Raw genomic sequence first — 18,873 nt, forward strand, 5'->3', positions numbered from 1 at the left:
TGTTCCAAGAATTACTGCACACAGTGCTTGGATATGTGGTGTTTACAGTTAATACACTTTTAGAATCACCCTATTGTTTGCAAAACTGCAATTTAATATTTGACAAATTGTACTATCTTAATGTGTTTTTGCACTGAATTCTTAGTCCAATTAGTACTAATTGGCTTGAAAACAACAGCAAGAAAAACACAAAAGAATTTCGAGGGCATTACTATATCTATTTGATAACACACACACACACACACACACACACACACACACACACACACACACACACACACACACACACACACACACACACACACACACACACACACACACACTGGATTAAATACTTATTTTTACTTGATCTTTGTCAAAATCAAATTGAAAAAACAATAAAAAATCATGCCACAGAGGTTTATTATATGGAATTAACATCAAATAGCTAAAGCATGAGCAGAACATGATTCTGGTGATTCTAACTTTACAGAGAAAAAAAAGTAAAAATGTTTGGTTATTCTTCACAAGAAAGGGGGAAAAACATGAAAATCAGCAGTAAAGGCCTAGTTGTTGTCTAAGTTAAAGTTTTCTTGTGGGGCAGATCTTTGAAAGAAGTGAATTTCCAGCTGAAGGTCAGCTCTTACTGCAGTTCTGACATGTAAAAGTAGTTATTTAGGTTGTATTTCATAAGTGTCACACGGTGGAAAGGGACAAGTTATCTAGGGTTTTTTACTATGCATGTTTTGCTGTGTTTTACCTTTTTAATGTTTTAATATTGTACAGTTTTTTAATTCAGGGCATTCCCTTGGCTGCTCCACTGCTCCGTCTGTTTTTGAGGAGGGTTCCCCTCCTGTAGTACACCTGTGTTAATTCACAATCTCGGTTACATAAGTGGTGTTGTCGACAGGATGCGGAGGTGCAGTTGGTGATAGCTGGGGGAATAGCAAATATGATGATGTCTGTGTATTCCAGTGCCCCAGTATTACTGTGGTTTAAAGGGATAGGCCAAATAAGAAGATGGAGGATTAACTGTTTGGAGTTTTAGCCAAGGGCCCCCTGAGCAAATGGGTATGGACAGTGTGCGCAGGTATGAGTGTTGGTCACAAGAAGAGTAAATGAGGAACTTCCGACTTAGGTTGTCATGGGAGGTCAGCTGCAGGGTTGCGGGATCTGGGGTAATGGTTTGCTGCTAGGCAGCAGTGCTTGGGATTAAGCACAAAGCCCAGGTTAGGCCTGGAAGTATCCCCACAGTACCAGTTAGGTGCAGTTTAGGACCTTATGGCTTCCGGGTAGCTATGCTATGGGGACGTGAAAGGGATCGCTCCTTGTGACATTTGACTGTATGGCGCACTTTGTTATATTTTCGCTTGGGGGTAGAAAAAGGAACCGGACTCCAAGAAGGCTGCATGACTGGAAGCTGGGCCTTAGCAGGGACTGCTAATCTTTCAGTGTGGGGGGATGTCACGGGGTGGAAAGGGACAAGTTATCTAGGGTTTTTTACTATGCATGTTTTGCTGTGTTTTACCTTTTTAATATTTTAATATTGTACAGTTTTTTTTAATTCGGGGCATTCCCTTGGCTGCTCCACTGCTCCGTCCGTTTTTGAGGAGGGTTTCCCTCCTGTAGTACACCTGTGTTAATTCACAATCTTCTTCACCTCAGTTACATAAGCATTGCAGGGTGACAGAAAGTAGATTGGGATCCTTGTGGTTTGATTGTGCATCGTGGCTACCGCCTCAGGGCTTTGGTAGTGTGGAAATTGTGCTGTCTAACTCAATATAGAAGAGTGAACAGAAAGCAGAGCGCTGGTTTCCTTCAGCTATCTTCCTGCTTTTACAAGGTATTTACATTACATAAAGCCACATAAATAACCCAATGCATTATTTGTGATTTTGTCTTTAATATTTCAGAAGTTATTTGGTAAAATAAAAAGGAAAGGATTGTGGTGTAAATGGTGCCTGGCTATGTCAGTTGATATTTAAACTAGCTGAGACATTAGAGGTAGAATTATAAAACAAAGCATTTATTAAAGTGATGGAACTCGATAAGGACAACACACAACAATATACAACTCTTCATCTGGGAGTTAAATCGATTTCCTGGAAACAAAAGCTGTTTTCTAGCAGTGTTCTACCAATCTCAAACCTCCACCTGGGGAAAGAAGCTGGTGGTTGGTGGAGGAATATTTCACAAGTGATGTTTGTCCAAAAGGATTCTTCAAACTTGGAAAACATATACGAGTCTAAAAAAAATGTCTGTATAAATAGACATAAAATAAGATAATGGCCTGAAGAACAAACAAACTTTATTTTAGTGTTCTGTCTTGTAAAGTCATCGCCTCTGTGTCCAGTGTTTCCCTGTTGTGTTACTTCCTGTTTTATTTTGTCTCCTATTTCCTGTGTCACGCTTTAAATTTTACTTCATCCCAGTCATTGTTTTGATTACTTTCAGCCGAGTCTTGCTGCCCACCTGTGTCTAATTCCCTTGATTAAGGCTACTTCATTATTGAATATTTAAGCCGTGGCTTCCTTTGAGTAAATTTTATATAATAATTATATTTATATAAACCTCTTATTGACTATCTAATTACCAGCAGTGTCTTTCCTGTCTGTTTTAGATCCTGGTTTCTTCTGTCTGTAGATTTTGTAACAGTTTTGACAGGTTGGGCCTAAGAGCTTAAACAACATGTTTCAAATCGTGCAGCTTTTATTTTGAAGGGGAAGGGCCAGTTTGTGTCGCACTTTCTCAAATTTCACTCCCACGCTGTGGTGGCATATTGCACTCTTCAGTTTCGCAGCAGTTTAAGAAATAGTAGACGAGTGTTTGTAGTCAAGTCAGCATTTCCCATGCTGCATATCTCTTTGTGACCAGTTTCACCTACCAAATGCCAGTGACCTCCAGGAAGTTAAAATTGCTTTTATAAATCATGAATTGTGTTGATGTCGTTCAACACACAATTTAATCATTTTGGAAAGGTTGAAATTATAATTTGATCACATTGTTTTGTTGAAGTAAAGCAGTGTTCTGGTTTTTGCCTTCATTATTTTGGTCATAAGAGAACAGTGCTTTGAAATTTTGATTTAGCATTTCATTTAACCTCGTCTCTTCAGGTGAAAGCATAACACCAGGATTTAATTTGATCTTCATTAGTACCCATTAAATTCTCTTCTCTGATGGAAACTCATGATTGGAGTGGTGCAAACCGAAGTCAGGAGAGTTTAACATAAATTTTAACTTTAATACATTTGCAGCCATGAAAAAGAAATTATGGCGTGCAGAATAAGTATGTCTAGAAGGGCACTTCTCTCCTGCTGTTTCACTGCTTCTTCTTCTTCATTTCCACCCTCCTCCACTCCCTCCTTCCTCACCCCCTCGGCTCCCTTGATCTCTCTTTAGTCTGTCTTTCCTTCATCCAGAGAGAATCATTAAAGCGCTCAGATATGATAGTTGGGATACATCAGAGGGAAGCTGTACCCCCACGTTGTGCTGCTTCACCTCCTCTTTTCAACTGATCCAGTGTCTTTTCTAATCTTATTAACATTTGACATTTACATTTCGTCTTTCTGCCCCAAAAATGAGCTCTTACTCTGTGCAGCACCTCATCATCTCACTTTCTGAAATAGGCACTTGCAGGTCCAAGAATATAACAAAAACCTAATAAACTTTTAATTCCAGCGTGAATGACTGCTTTCATTTTTATTAAGCTTTCATTTTCAGTGTTTTGCTGTTTTTGGTTGCATCGTAAAATATTTAATTTTTCAAGTTTGGAGTTTGGAAAATATTTTACACTACCTTGGTTCAACATACACTCACTGGCTACTTTTTAAGGCATTCCTGTTCAGCTGCTTGTTAACACACTTCAATGTTTTCTTGGCACTCTTTAGGCCAGTTACGACATTAGCGGCCCCATGAGCTTCTGAGACCTTGATCACTGCAGCTGGCCTATATGATCCTCGCATTTAATGTGTGGCTTTTATTCAAACTGTGAAGCACTTTGTAATTCTGTTTTTAAAAGTGCTATAAAAATAGTAATTATTATTATTACTAACTGAACATCATTTATAAGCCACAGCCTGCCTGAATATTTTTGCTGACCATGTCATAAATGACCACAGTGTACCCATCTTCTAATTACTGCTTCCAGCAGGATAAAAAGCCATGTCACAAAGCTCCGATCAATGGATTTCCATCCATTAGTGCACCTCTGGGATGCAGAGAAACCACAAGACAACATAGATGGGCAGCAGCTGCCATGTCAGATTTTCTGAGGAATGTCTTTTAAATCTATGCCACAAAGAATTGAGGCAGTTCTGAAGGCAAAAGGGAATTCAATGGGTACTTGAAAGGTGCACCTAATCAACTATCTGAGTGCATGCCAGTAGATATCCAAAGGGCATGCTTTCATGTTTGAATCTGAGACTGTCATAATGTTAGACTGGCCAGACCCATGAAGCAGACTTGACATGCAGAGACTTAACTAAGTGAGCTTTATTGCAAGGACAATGATCAAATGGGGGTTTATGACCAGACCAGAGAACAAGAATCACTTCAGTGTGAGAGGGATCACAGGAGCTCTGCCAGAGGAGAGAATTGGAGTTAATTAACTGCCCACAATGTGCATAATGATGGTTGGCATAAATAGAAGTAAGGCAGCTCGAGTTATCACCAGACTGTAGTTAAGTTGATTCTTTAGCGAGCAGATTCCAAGCAAGGCTCTTAAGTGAGCAGCTATAAAGGGCAGAGGGAGAAAAAGGTAAGAACAAACAAGACTTCGAACTGTGAAGAGCCTAAGAGCTGCCATAACAACAGGAGCGGTCAGGCAGGGAACTGTGGCACCACCTGTCCGTCTTATACTCAATGCTTGATGAATCAGTTTGCCCACAGGTGAGGAGGGCTCGACCCACACCAAGAGACGCTGCCCTCAGTCGGAGACCACAGATGAGACCAGCAAGTCCACCTGAGAAAACAGAGGAAGTAGAGAAAAGAAAAGGAAATAGAAACAAACAACTCAAACCCTCCCAGGGCTGCTGAATCATAACTGAGAGATTATGTCTCGATGAAAGTACCACTTCTGTTCAAGACATCCATTAATAAATCTACTCTATGATCCATATCCCATCCAATTTCCCATCTGTTACCACCTTTTTATTCATGTGTCTGTGGGTTTTTAAAATTTGTTTTTATTATCTATCCGTTACATTTTCCCCATTAATGTATAACCCCCCCCCCCCAAATTACACATTAACCGTCCGTCTTTCTAATTGTAGTCCTTCCATTCAGTTATTCATGCACTTCAACATTCTGATAGCAGCTGGTAAAATATGTGGATTAACTAACAAGTCCTGGAAGTCACTGTGTCCCAAACCTTACCTCCAAAACACCCCTTTTAAAATGTAAAAATATATTCTAGCCCCCAACTCTCCTAGTCGCTTAATCTGCCTGATAAGTAGGATTTACACGAGTAAGCAGCATCATAAATATGCAGGTTAATGACTTATGACAAGTATTTGGAGGCAGCACAGAGAAATTACACTGGCAGTTCACCGCCCTGCCCTTTGGCCTTGACAAGACTTTAATACATGCTGCGAGATATACAAATGCAAATGATAGCAGCATTCGGGGCCACCACCGCTCCACCTTTTTATACCTGTTTCTGAAAATGTACTGACTATATATTAAGCTCACTGCTATAAATAAATAAGTTATTTATTTACTGATAAATTTAAACTTGAACGGTTTTAAGCTTATGTTAGGGTTTCCTCTTTCCTACTATCTCCTGTATTTGAACAGTCAGCATGTTTTCATCCCTGAGGCATCAGTTGGTGCCATTTTGTCAAACTGTTGGTGCAGCTCAAGTTGTGCTTTAGTGTCTGCACCTTGTCACACTGGGATATGATATTAGTGAGAGTGATGGGTAACTTCCAACTTGTCAATGAGCAGGTGTACTGCTGTAAAGGATTGTGTTTCAACCAAAACCATGAGCTTAGGGTGGCTGTAGGTCCAGAGGTAGAGTAAGTGATTTTAGCAGTCAGAAGGCTGGGGGTTCGATCCCTGGCTTCTCTATTCTGTATGTGGAAGATGCAAACCCCAAGTTGCTTTCTGTATTCACTGGAGTGTGAATGTTTGATAAAAAAGCACTTAAGCATGGAAAAAATGTGGCATGTTATGTAAAGTGCTGGACAAGAACCAATTCATTTACCATTTTTTCCTAAAACTACATTTTTTAGTGACTCAATCTAACAAGTGAGTGGAAATAAAAAATTAAAAACGAGGGAGGAAAAACACAAACAATGTGCAGAACACAAAGGTCTCAGAGGGATGAACCAGAGTCTTCGCTCAAATTAAGCTGCTATCACCAAACCTTAAATAAAATAAAAAAAACTTCATGGTACTGCATTTTAGTCCATTTGCATGAGTGTTTGGCTAAACAGATTAAAGGACTTTGGGTATGCAACCTACTCAGAGATGTTGACTGTTTGAAATCTTAGCTTGAAAGAGAAAAGGAGTAATGCCAAAGTTTAAAAAAAAAACCCCAGACAGAAACACACAAATATCATTACAGATGATGGCTGCACTTGAAAGTTTTCATTATTTTTTAACATTTGTTTTTCCTTCACAAAACTTATTTTGCATATTACAACATTTATGTTCTCTGCAGCAGCGTCTGACCTAAAGGACCAAATGCAAATAAGATTAGCCCACAGAAAAGAGGGATGTACTATGTCACCATATTTTAGTGAGCCATGTCAAGCTCAAAGTCAGAGTTTTCTGTGTTGAGCAAGTGGATCTTCTTTTGCCTGGTTAAATCACCATGGTAACTTAATTCATAACCCGATAAGGAGCAGGTTTAAAGTCGACTAGAAACACCACGTTTTCACTAATTCTTTTATTTAGAGCATGTTTTAAGTACATTATAGATTTTATGTAGTAGGAATACATTTTATAAGTTGCCACATTGTCACAGGAATGTGTATGTGATTCAGAAAACATATAAATGCTTAGCTTGAGTCCGCTTTGCACTGCTAGAACCGTAGCAGACGTAATATAAACATTAAAATGTTTATATTACGTCTCCGTATGATAAATCCGAAGATTGAGGGTTTCTGCAGCATTAGTCTCTTGTCTCATTTGCAAAAGTGTTGATTTTACTGTTATATTTCTTATGTTCTTTAGAGATTTTCATCAACAGTTTATTTCATCCTCATCATCATATTTCTAGATTAGGAGGCACTGGTAGGGATCCTTTTGTGAGTCACATGACCCACAAAACACTCATTTTTATGCCTGCCTCAACAGAGGAATTTATTATCATCGTCATGATACCCACGTACGGGGTAACTCTCTGAATAAAAGACAAACATCAACTCAGCACACTCTGACTGTCTGTGGAAACAGGCAAACACTAAAGAGGACAGAAGCCTATAAGTGTGTTGACTCAGCAGGGATAACTGAATGAGATAAATGAGAAAAGGGCTCTTTTGGGGGGGGTTCCCACTGCATTATGTTCCTGTATGAACTGACATCCAGTGCGTGATTTTGCACAGACCTTTATATAAATAAGGTCACTTCCGACATATAATAATGCAACAAGGTTTAAAGTGGTGTATAGAAATTCATCACGATGCAGTAAATGCAATGTTTGAACTTATTAAAACTATAAAAAAACAGCAACATGATAAATAATTTTTCACCAGCATTTCCACAGTCTTCCAGCTGATCAGCACATCATATTTCCAAAGGCCAAAATCCTTTTTTAAACCAATATTTAATAAGAAAACCTGAATAAAACAAAAAGCTCTACAAATATTCTCTTATTTAATCCATTTTAGATGTTAGTATCTCTCAGGGTACTCAGGGAAGTACCTGCTTTCCTAGAGGTTAGTTATGCTTTAGTTGGTGTACAGATTAATGTCAACATAGGCCATTTAATTTTAGTCTTTATGATGCCTTTGGGTTTTTACACACCTGAGTCCCTTACAAGCCTTTTGTCCACCTTGTGTTGCTCCACTGTGTTCAGACTCTGAGGTAATAAAGCTGTGTGTTGATGATAAATAGCTATGTTGTCTTACTGTTTTTTTTTTTTTTTTACATAGAAAACAGATCAGAAATCAATGAGGGAATCAATATCAAATTGCACCTATAAGCACAACTGATAATGGCACTAGAGTTGATCCCATCAGGGTGGTCAAAAGCTGAAGAGGCTGACTGACTAAAAAAGATGGTATCGAGTTACAGCTCACCAATTCGGCCACAGAGCTACCACCGTGAAAGCAACATCCAATGAGGCAATAAAGAGAGGCTGCCGTTCAACATTTGTCAAGTGTAATGCAGTTTAGAACAAATGCAGAAGATCCACACTTGCAGGGAAATCTGATGAAACGTCTCTCTCTCTCTCTCTCTCCCCCCGAGCTGCTACCAGCTGTGTATCATGTTCCTGAGAGTGAGTCATCACAGACATTGTGGAGGAAATTATTACAGTCATCTGCAAAGACTTAAAAAAAAAACCCCAACTTTGTTATAAAGCATTGAAGTAAGTGCAGTGCCACTACTTCTGTTCAATCTATTCTGAATTTCATTTCTAGACCCAGCAAACTTCTGCAGAGATCTTTCAAAAATGTCTAAAAGGCACAAAACCAACCGATTTTCCCTTAAAGGAAAAATAACAAAGCACAGAAAGAGAAGTGAAGACAAACAGCAACAAATAAATAAATACCAACATTGTATTTCCCCCAAAAGGCTCCATATGTGCATCGGAGCTATTGATTCTTTTGAGATAAATGGCATTTATCATTTAGCTCCAATGTACATAAGAAATGTGTATTTTAATATTTGAAATTTATATAGTGGTTTTTTCCCCCACAGACAGCAGATATAAAGCACTTTGGGAAAGTCAATATAAAAACAATAAATCTTAAAAAGAGATACAAAGTAAAATTTAAAAATTCAGGAAAAAATTAATTCAGCTTGTTTAGAAGCAACAAAAAAACCCACAATAAATAAAATAGGGTTAACGGTAATTTCATTCATTTATCCATTTTCCGCAGCTTGCAAAAATCTGAGTCGCAAGGGTAGCAAATCTCTCTTTTCTGCAGCCACCTCCTTCAGCTTTTCCATGGGAACCCAAGGGGCTCCCTGGGCAGTTTGGAGACATAATTTCTCCAGCTTGCCCTGGTTGTACCCTGAAGTCTGAGCAGGACATGCCTGAAACATTTCACTTAGGAGGCACACAGGAGCAAGATTCACAAACCACCTCAGTTGTTTCCCTCATGCAGCCCACTGAGGTGGCGGTTCAGGAATCTGGCAGTAAGGGAACCAGCTGAGATGTGTTGAGAAGTTTAGAACTTATCCATCTGTCAGTCTCCCACTCTATCCTCCTTTCACTGATGACACCACCCTAAGATAACTGCTGCAGCTGGGGGTAACTCTTCTCCTACCCAGTGCTACTTCTAATTCCTGCTGCTTCACACTCAGTTACAAACTGCTCCATTGTGAGCTGGAAATCATGGATCAGTGACCGAAAAGGAGCTCATCATTTGCAAAAGGTTAAAACATTATTCTGAGGCCTAATTCTGAGGTGTATACCTCAGACTATGCCTAGAAATCCCTTTCACAGTTAAGAACAGAATTGTGTCAACAAGCATGAAACAAGACTAATTACTTAATATAAAACAAGTTCTCAGTTAGGGCTCACAGATACTGAATGGCCTTCAACAACAGGCCCAATCCCCCACACTCCCAGAACACAATCAACAGGACATAATTGATATGTCCTGTTGATTATCAAGGATATTGATTATCCTGGAAAGGTTGCTGTTGTCCATGGCCTGGACAATCACAATCCTGAATCTGAGGTTCCACCAATCGATGGTCTCTCCTCTTCTTCAGCACCTCTCCTTTCATACAATTAAAGTGAAACAAAAAAGAAAGAATAATAATTGGAGAAATTTGTTTCTGACAAAATACTAAATAAATAAATAATAAATAATAATAAAATATAAAATTAAGCACAGCTGTTGTGCCGGACAGAGCGAGCAAGCAAGAAAGGAGTGGTTTGGTTTCAGGTCCCCCCCCCGCTGGTTTCATCTCTCCTCACTTCCTTTTAGCATGTACAGAACTCTTCCTCATTTTCATTCTGTCTTCAGCTCCATGCCGTTAGCTCTCTCCCTCTCTCTTAGTCATTGTCTCTCTGTTTTACTCACCCAAGGCTACTCTCTCACCCCCTGTCTCTCTGACAGATAATCAACGAGCCAGCAGCCATTGGGGAAGAGGCTTCAGCTTTAGCTGCATGGATTTCCAATTGGGCTGTCGACCCGGTAAAGGGTGGGGAGGGGAGACACCACTGGAGCGTTCTACGGAGTACAAAATGTACCGCTGTGTGTGTCTGTGTACCCATCCCAACATCCACAGTGTTTTAGGACCTGCTAACAACACAAACACTGACACACGTCAGAGGTTTGTGTGTGACAGAGTTGTTAATTGTCAAGTCCCTGCATGATATTTAATGTGATAAATGTGAGTATTAATGTTGGATTCAGTGTCATTATTCTTCCAGCAAAAGATTTGTAGAAGGTAATTTAAACTAGACACCTATTGTTTATAATCAGGGTGGGCCTGTAAAGCAAAGATTACTACTAAAGTGCACAAATAAATCTTCAAAAGCAGTTCGGAAGTCATCACATGATTTATCCATAGATAAATATAAAAGATGGATATAGCTTCCAGCTCGGAAAACCTGGAGTCTTTCTAATAGGACAGCAGGTGGTGAATCCCCCTCAAATACAGACATGTTCATTTTTGTAAATTATTGTCCCAGTAAGAAAAGACAGTGACGCACGGAATGCATCGCTTCTTGAAGATTGACAAATTTCAGCCAAGTTGTGGCTAAAAAAATGAAGAAGTGCCAAAAGAATAGCAGTTCCTCTATTTCACTTGAATCTGACAGCAAAAAAAAGTAATTCCCCAATGCTTGCCTTTTAAAAGGTCCAAATTTACAACAGAAATAAACATGTTTATGGCCAACAAACAGTTTTGGTCTCCATAGCTACAACTCTACAGGGGGTGTACTTTGTTGATGGCACCTCTTTGGATTTTATGAAGGAACTGTAAGCTCTAGCTAATCACCGTTTGCTAAGCCTCATCCCTTCAAGCCACCGAAATGGAGCTTTTAAACCTCTGTTTGTGGTGCATTTTGGGAAATTTTAATGGGATTATCTGACTGCCCAAGAAGTTTGTGTTTCAGATGATGGTACTTTATTGATTTATTTTGTTGTTGCTTGGGCACTAATCACTCGGCACCTGTCTGTGTGCAAAGGCTACTTTTATAGACTCAAATGCTAAAAAGTTCAGAAGTTTTAATTAACTATTTGTCAAGCTGGATGAAAAGGATGAGGGCAAATATGCACTTAGAACCGATAAGGGACTGTTAGTTTGTAAATGTGCAACAGATACTGTGAAGAGTTAAGTATTTAGCAGGTACTAAGCGCAGAGAAGCAAATGACTGGTGTTTTGAGCCAGTAAATATTTCACAGGTTCTGAGAGCCAGTTAGTGTGCAACAGGTACTTGGGCTGGTACGCTAATCTGTGTTTGGGTCTCAGGTTGGGAGTTCAAGAATGAGCGGACGACGCTTCATGCACGTATCGAAACACCAAGATAGCAAAGGGCGATGTCACAGTGGCTACGTGAGTTTAAGCATGTTTACGTTTAAGCCCAGTTTCATGCACTCAAGCTGGAATCAAATTCATTCCTATTATTATTTTTGAGTCTTTACTCTACATTAAAAAGCGCTTTGAAATGACTATTATTGTGATTTGGTGCTATATATATATAAAAAAAAATGAAATTGATAACCGAAACACACAAATATCCTGCTGTTGGCACAACACCTATTTAAGAAAGAGACGGATTTAGTACAATTTTGTTAAAGAGTGTAGATGCAAAAAAAAAAGGGAAGAGAAAGAGAAAGGAAGAAATCTGTTCCGGTTTTATCCTTGTTGATAAATGCACAACAAACGGAAAACACCACACCAAATGCTGCCAAAACAATCACTTCCTAAATTATCCATATTGCCTCAGCAAACAGGTCATTCCTCATAATCAGCACTAAATTCCTCTTCAGTCATCTCAGACTCCACAGCTGAGCATCTGACAGATTGAAAAATTCATGCAGTGAAACTCTTCACGGAGTACAAGAGAAAAACATCAAAAGGAAGTTTCTTGTGTTGCCAAAACAGTTTAAGACCGTGTTTCTAAAACCAAGGTATTGGTGGGAGAAGTTAGTGTAAGCTTGTTTTTTCACTGTTCGTGTGTGATATCCGTCTGTTTTTACGTTAGATTCAGCTAAGACTCTTCATTTGCAACAACTAACATGTTCATCACCATGGCTGTTCACTGGACCGATGTTCATATATGTCTCTGTTTCCATAAACACACATAGCCCCCTCGAACATGTATTATTACGGAGACATAATGAATGAATTGCTACAAATTTACACACAGCAGTACAATATCTGTATAAAATATCTTCACCTGTGGAAGATTATTCTCTGTTATTTAGTTTTAGCATTTCCGTGATTGGAACTTGAAAAAGAGAGCAAGACGGAGCTGGAGACACATCTCATAAGCCAGGATAAAGCACCGTGTGTATGTGTGCTACAGTAATAACAAACTGAGCTTTTCCTACCGATGCCCAGAAATTCCATATAAATCATTTGCTTCCTCTGTTTGAAGTTGTTTAAATAACAGCGATGATTTGTTTCAGTTACACCTGCCGGACATTTAACCAGACAGCTGCAGTCAATTAAAACTGATTAGTGTGCTGAGTGACAAGTGCTGCTATTTCCTGCAGGCCTTTTATTTATTAATTCAGTCATAGGTTCACTGTGCTTCTGCCTGCAGATAACAGCGAGAAGCTGACGTTTGGTGACAGAAATATGAGGTTTAATTGGTAGTTTTATTTTTTCAGTGCATCTGTAAAGGATAAGCATCGTGCCTCCTGCCTCCTTTTATGATACCTCTACGATTACATGTGAACTGTAATGTTTTATTTGACTGGGGCCTGTGCTACACGATTGATGCTAGGATAACTGAAACCAAATAAGTGAACGATACCATTATATCTGGCATAGCTTACCCTAACACTGAGAATCAGGATAATCAACTCAATAAATCAACACAGGGTCAGTCTAGCTGCAAGAGCATTCACATGAAAGGGGCAGTGTTGGCAGCATCTGACCAGTCACAAACATGGATATTAGAAAAATATGAGCAGTTTAAACACATAATAAAGGCTGAAAGCAACACAGCTGCTGCGGACAAAGCAGCAGAGGTTTAGTGTTAGACTGCATGTGTGCTTTCAGTGCTCTTTACATGCCAACTGTATAATATCACAAATTCCATTAATTCAATGTGTTGTTTAGATGTGCATGAGCTACTTCTGCTCTTATTTTTTCATCTGCAACCCTGGTGCTGTTAAACTAAGAGGAGGGGTGAACAAATATAACACCAAGAATCAGACTGGTAAGTTGCAAATTTCACACAATGTTCAGATAGTGCAAGGCATAGGCCTTCTGTTTTACTTTTCTCTCACTATGGAGGCTTATAGATGAATATAAAACTGCTTTAAAATTGCTTTCATCCAACAGGAAAATAAGCAAGGAATAAAGTTGCTTCTCTTCCAACTTTTTGGCATAATGCAGATACTTTAAGGCACACCTGAAAAACCTAAGACCCTCTCTCTAACTACCTGTGCACTGAGCCTCAAAGGATCATCAAAGAATCGTAAGGAGTTGGTGACTGTGCACGTGTTAATCTCCAATCTCAATGATATGGTAGCCTTGAGAAATCAACAGAATGCAACTTACGAAAATACCAGAAAATACACAAATGCTACAAAAGCACACAAAAAACAAATAAACCAAAAAGAAACAACCCACTAATAAACAATAACTTGACAGACAATCTAATAGCAAACATGCATCAACAGTATTATTTGAATCATGCAATTACAACACCTACAACGTGTCTTTGTCCTGCCTTTCTCTCTTCACTCTGATGGCCGCCGCTCCCTGAGCCTGGCTCTGCTGGAGGTTTCTTCCTGTTAAGAAGGAGTTTGTCCTTCCCACTGTTGCCAAAGTGCTTTCTCATAGGGGGTCATATAATTGTTGGGGTTTTCTCTGTATTATTGTAGGGTCTTTACATTACAATATAAAACACCTTGAGGCAACCACTGTTGTGATTTGGCGCTACATAAATCAAATTGAAAAATCAGAGTGAAAATTAAACATTACCTTGCGTTTTTTTTCCACTCACAACTTTTTTAAGCGTGTCTCAGTGCAGTCTGTCACCTGTTCACTTTCTGTCACCTGTTTGCAGCTGTTCCATTGTGTTATTGTGTCCCCAAAAACACTTCCATTACATTTTTGTGAGATATTGTTTTATTCAACTTCTGTTGTGTCTTGCATGCATTTGCAGCTTTTTTCTATTTGTTGGTGTTATCTTAAGTTGAAGTCCATTTGACCTTTCAGAGCCGCCGTACAACAGCTTCCTGTGATGACCATCAAAATATTGAAAACCCAGAATTAAACTTGAACTTATGTAACTAGCTGCCTACTATTGCTTTATCATACAGGCCTCTGCTGAATATTTAGATGAAATTAAAATGTGCTTCTGTATGTAAATACTCCTGTTAACAACTGCATGTCAGGTCTGTCAGGTTTTGTTGAATATAAAATGAACCCAAACCTGAATAGAAACAGTGCAGAGGCTGATAAAGAGGGAAGACACAGTGCCGTGTTAAAGGCAGTGACAACATGATTGTGATTGATCGTGGCACTGGGACTTAACAGGCATGTTACCGGGCAGATGTGGTTGGATGTGGATCAGCTGCCCCTTGTGAGACCTGAGCAGGACTTAAGGTCATCCTTCACTGTGTCTAAGTTGTCTACATGACGTGTTGCTGTTTTAAAGTTGCTGAATGTAAGAAGATGCTGAGTCAGCCCCCCGTTAGTGTTTTAGTGTGCTCCTCAGGCCTGATAGAGGTCGAAGGCTGTCTAATGTATGACATGTCAACACCTTCGTCATATTTTGTTAAGTGTGATGAGCCGGCTCACAGCTCCTTCACATAGCTGACGGTGCACCTCAGAATGTCTGAAAGCATAAAGTCAAAAAGGAGAAAGAGCAGCCAATAAGATGACTGTAGGATTTCTTCTTTTGTGCAACTTTTTACCTCCAAGAAAACAAAACAAATTGATATTCTAGTTGTTACACAGACCTTGAAGAAAGCCTTGAGTGTATAATATTTCTGCTTGCCATGCAGCTGAGGGAGTTAGGTAATATCCAGTGTGGTTTCACAGAGGTTTGTACAGGTTAGTGCAACCTGTTGCTCCGGGTAAAAATCCACTGTGGAAAAACTCTTACAGGTTACAGATCATTGGCTATATCAACAATAAGTGAACAAACCCATATGTACACTCTGGAAACTTTAATGAGCGTGCAATGAGCAAGAAATAAACCATAAATGTTTGTAGTATTGACCGAGGCACGCTGAGCCCAGAACGTCAGTCTAGATCACTTAATTTAGTTGTTTTGCCTCCATACATTCATGTCTGTGGTAATCTTTATCCAAAAATAAACCACATTTAGTCACTTTTAAATGCACATATCTGGAAATGGTGTAATAGTGTAAACATAAGGCATATGTTGTTCAAAATACCCACACTGGTGTTATACAGTACATCAATTTCTATAATATAACCTTGATTAAATCTTATTTGATTCTGCCAGGCTGAAAATCTGACAGAAGTCTGAACACTTTCTAGTCATTTCTGATCATCACAATGTCTGTTACACTTCAATAAATAAAACCCCAATTAACTGATTTTCAAAAGAAAAAAAGTAATTTCATTAAAGCGCTGGTGATTTTCTTTGCCTCTAACAAAAACCTCTTTGAGTGGTGACAAAGTTTCTCTATGCAGTAAAAACCCTGCCCTGGCACACTAGCAAAACAGCTTTAAAGACCTAACAAAGGATTAAATTAAAACTTTTGATTGCTGGCAGTTTTTGTTACTAAGGGCTTTGTTTTGATGCAGCACACAGCGGGCGAACTGGCATTTCCCCAGGATGCACTGAGACTATTTTTTCCATTTCTGTCGCCCACCTGCCTGGAGCAGGCCATCAGCTTAGCACCTGTTTTGTGATATTTTTTGTCGCTTTCCATTGTGAAAGCACATCCATACAAACCCTTGTTTCAGTTCCACCTTCAATATATGTTCTTAAATCAACAAATCACACAAAAAGTAAAGCTTTATTTATTCTAGCTTTTCAGCTCAGAGAGAAAGACTCTGGATAAAATCATTCTTGCCCACTTGGTGGTCTGGCAGGTTGTTTACAACCTTCTCTGCACATGAAACTTGTTGACCATCATGAAGTATTCAACACAATCCAAAGAGTTCTGCCAGAGGAGAAAGGAAATGTTGTGCCCAAGGTGAGGATTTGATTTGGTTTGCAGGATTTGAGACTTGATTCTGGATTTTGACCGTACTCACTGGAAGCGATTTGTGGCAACATGGTGACCAGAGACCATAGAGAGTGAAAGATATTTTGTCAAATAACTGCTAGCTGTCCTCTCAGCTTCACCCTGCTGTCAGCTCCCCAGGCTGGTGATAGATCCTTTGGGCATTATTGATCTGGGCAGCATCATCACCCACACTGAACAACATGTTCACCAAAGGTCAGTGAAAGGTCACAGAGTCAGCTGTCAACCCTGAATACTTTCACATTTTATTGACTTCAACTCTCTGCTCTCACCGTTTCCACCCGCTGGTACACATTCAGATTGCCACCTGTACCGTTGTAAAGACAGCACACAGAGCAAACAACTCAATTCAAATTATGCTAAATCACAACAGCAGGTGCCTCAAGGCACTGTATCTAATAAGGTAAAGACCCTACAAAACTACAGTAATAAAGAGAAACAGTCCCCTTCAAATTGCTATTGATAAGTGTTTTTTACTTTTTGTTTTGTGGATTTTTTTTGGTGTAACCAAGTCAAACTGTTTGACTTTCACTTATCCTGTAACTGCAGATGTAGTGATGCTGAACTGCTGTATTCAGTATTCTTAAGGACAAGCTAGAAAGCAAAAACATGTGTTTAGATTGGAGGACTAACTAATTCATATGCATGTGGTATAACACAGCAATGCTAAATCCCAGAGGCAAAACAGTGAATGTATATTTTTATTCTGGAGCAGAGCTTTGATAAATTCACTCGCAGTAGCACTGAACTCTGTTGCAGAATAGGAGACGGCTGTTTCAGCTCGAGGGGATGAAGTAGCAGCATCATCATCCGGACGACTTCAGACTCCTGAGACAGGAAAGAAAGAAAAAAAAGCAAACGGCTGTAGAGACTTCCAGGCAAAAATGTTGTTCATAAACAAGCAAACAGCATAATCAGGCCAGCTCCCTGGGTCGGTACACAGCCAAAGCGCTTAAGTGGTTGGAAAGTGTAAAATAATTATTCATGAGTGCTTCCCTGGAAGCAGGTGAGTGTATTTGGATGGATGCTCAGAAAAACAGAATTCACATTCAATTGTTCCAGCAGAAGCAACGGAGTCAAACGCTCTGACGCCTGGTGAAATATTTATCATCCCATAAGAGGAGATGCAGCACACTAACTTTTAAAATGACAATAAAAACTGTGTATCAGCCCAGAAGACAACCTTCCCAACAGTTAATACATATTAAGTACCAAGACCTTTGATAGACTTTTAAAGATGAAACTACACAAAGAGGTTTTTTTCCTAAATGAGGGAAGTATTATTATTTGTCTCAGGCAGAATAAAACAGCATGTCAACTTTAGCCTCATAACAAACCTTAAGTTTATCCTCATCTGTGGGTCAGTAAATAAAAACATATGCTATACATATGTACTTTGTTTAGGTTCTCTAGTTCTGTCCATATAATCATTATAATCATTATATATTATACATTATAATCACTACCTATGTGAATGGTTGAGTGTGTCCAAAATTTTGACTGCTACTGTTTATTTGCAATATTTGTATGATGTAAATACACATCACACAAATATTGTCTAATACAGATATTTTAAGTTAAAACACACTGATTCTGACATTATACGAGGAACCAAATAACTTGGTTCCTTGTATAACTTGTATAACCATTCCCATGTTATTACGGTGTATCCATATAAATGGCCCACCCTGTATATCCAGATGTGATGATTGAAGCCATACCTGTGACCTCACCACTCACTTTTATGCTCAGTCAGTTTTAAGTGTTGGTTCGAGTCAGTGTTGGCAGTAGCATGTTACAGTAGATGACTGACAAGAGCTGTTCCTGTCCTTCAGCTCTCCAAACATCCTGCACACATGCTAAGTCTCTTGTGGGTTTTTCTGTTCCCATAGTTCCAAGCAAAACCAACACGGCTGCTTGTTTGCAAACTTCCTCAAATGTTATATGTTTGAGGCAAGAATAAGCCACATGGTTTTTTATTCAAACTTTAGTTTAGACCAACAGTCTGAACCACTAAAGTTTCCAGGGTTGCTGTCGTACTGGATTTGCATGAAGTACCCTGGACTTTAAGTTAATGGAAATGAGAAGCTGCCAAAGCACAACATAACACAATGCAGCACAACCACAGTGCATCACAGAAAAGGTTACATAGACCAGTGGTATCCAAATGGTGTGCTGTGAGGCAATACAGGAACCATGGTAACATCAGAAATATATACAACTAGAGAAAAAGTTATCATTGACTTGTGAATTTACTGCATCACTACTATAAAAGTCCTTAAAAAAAACTGCAGTTGAAGGGAACCCAGTCTGATTATGTAGCTGCAAGATATGGGAAATTATGAGACTGTGACACATC

The sequence above is a fragment of the Rhamphochromis sp. 'chilingali' genome, assembly GCF_963969265.1.
Source record: "Rhamphochromis sp. 'chilingali' genome assembly, chromosome: 9".
NCBI lineage: Eukaryota > Metazoa > Chordata > Actinopteri > Cichliformes > Cichlidae > Rhamphochromis > Rhamphochromis sp. 'chilingali'.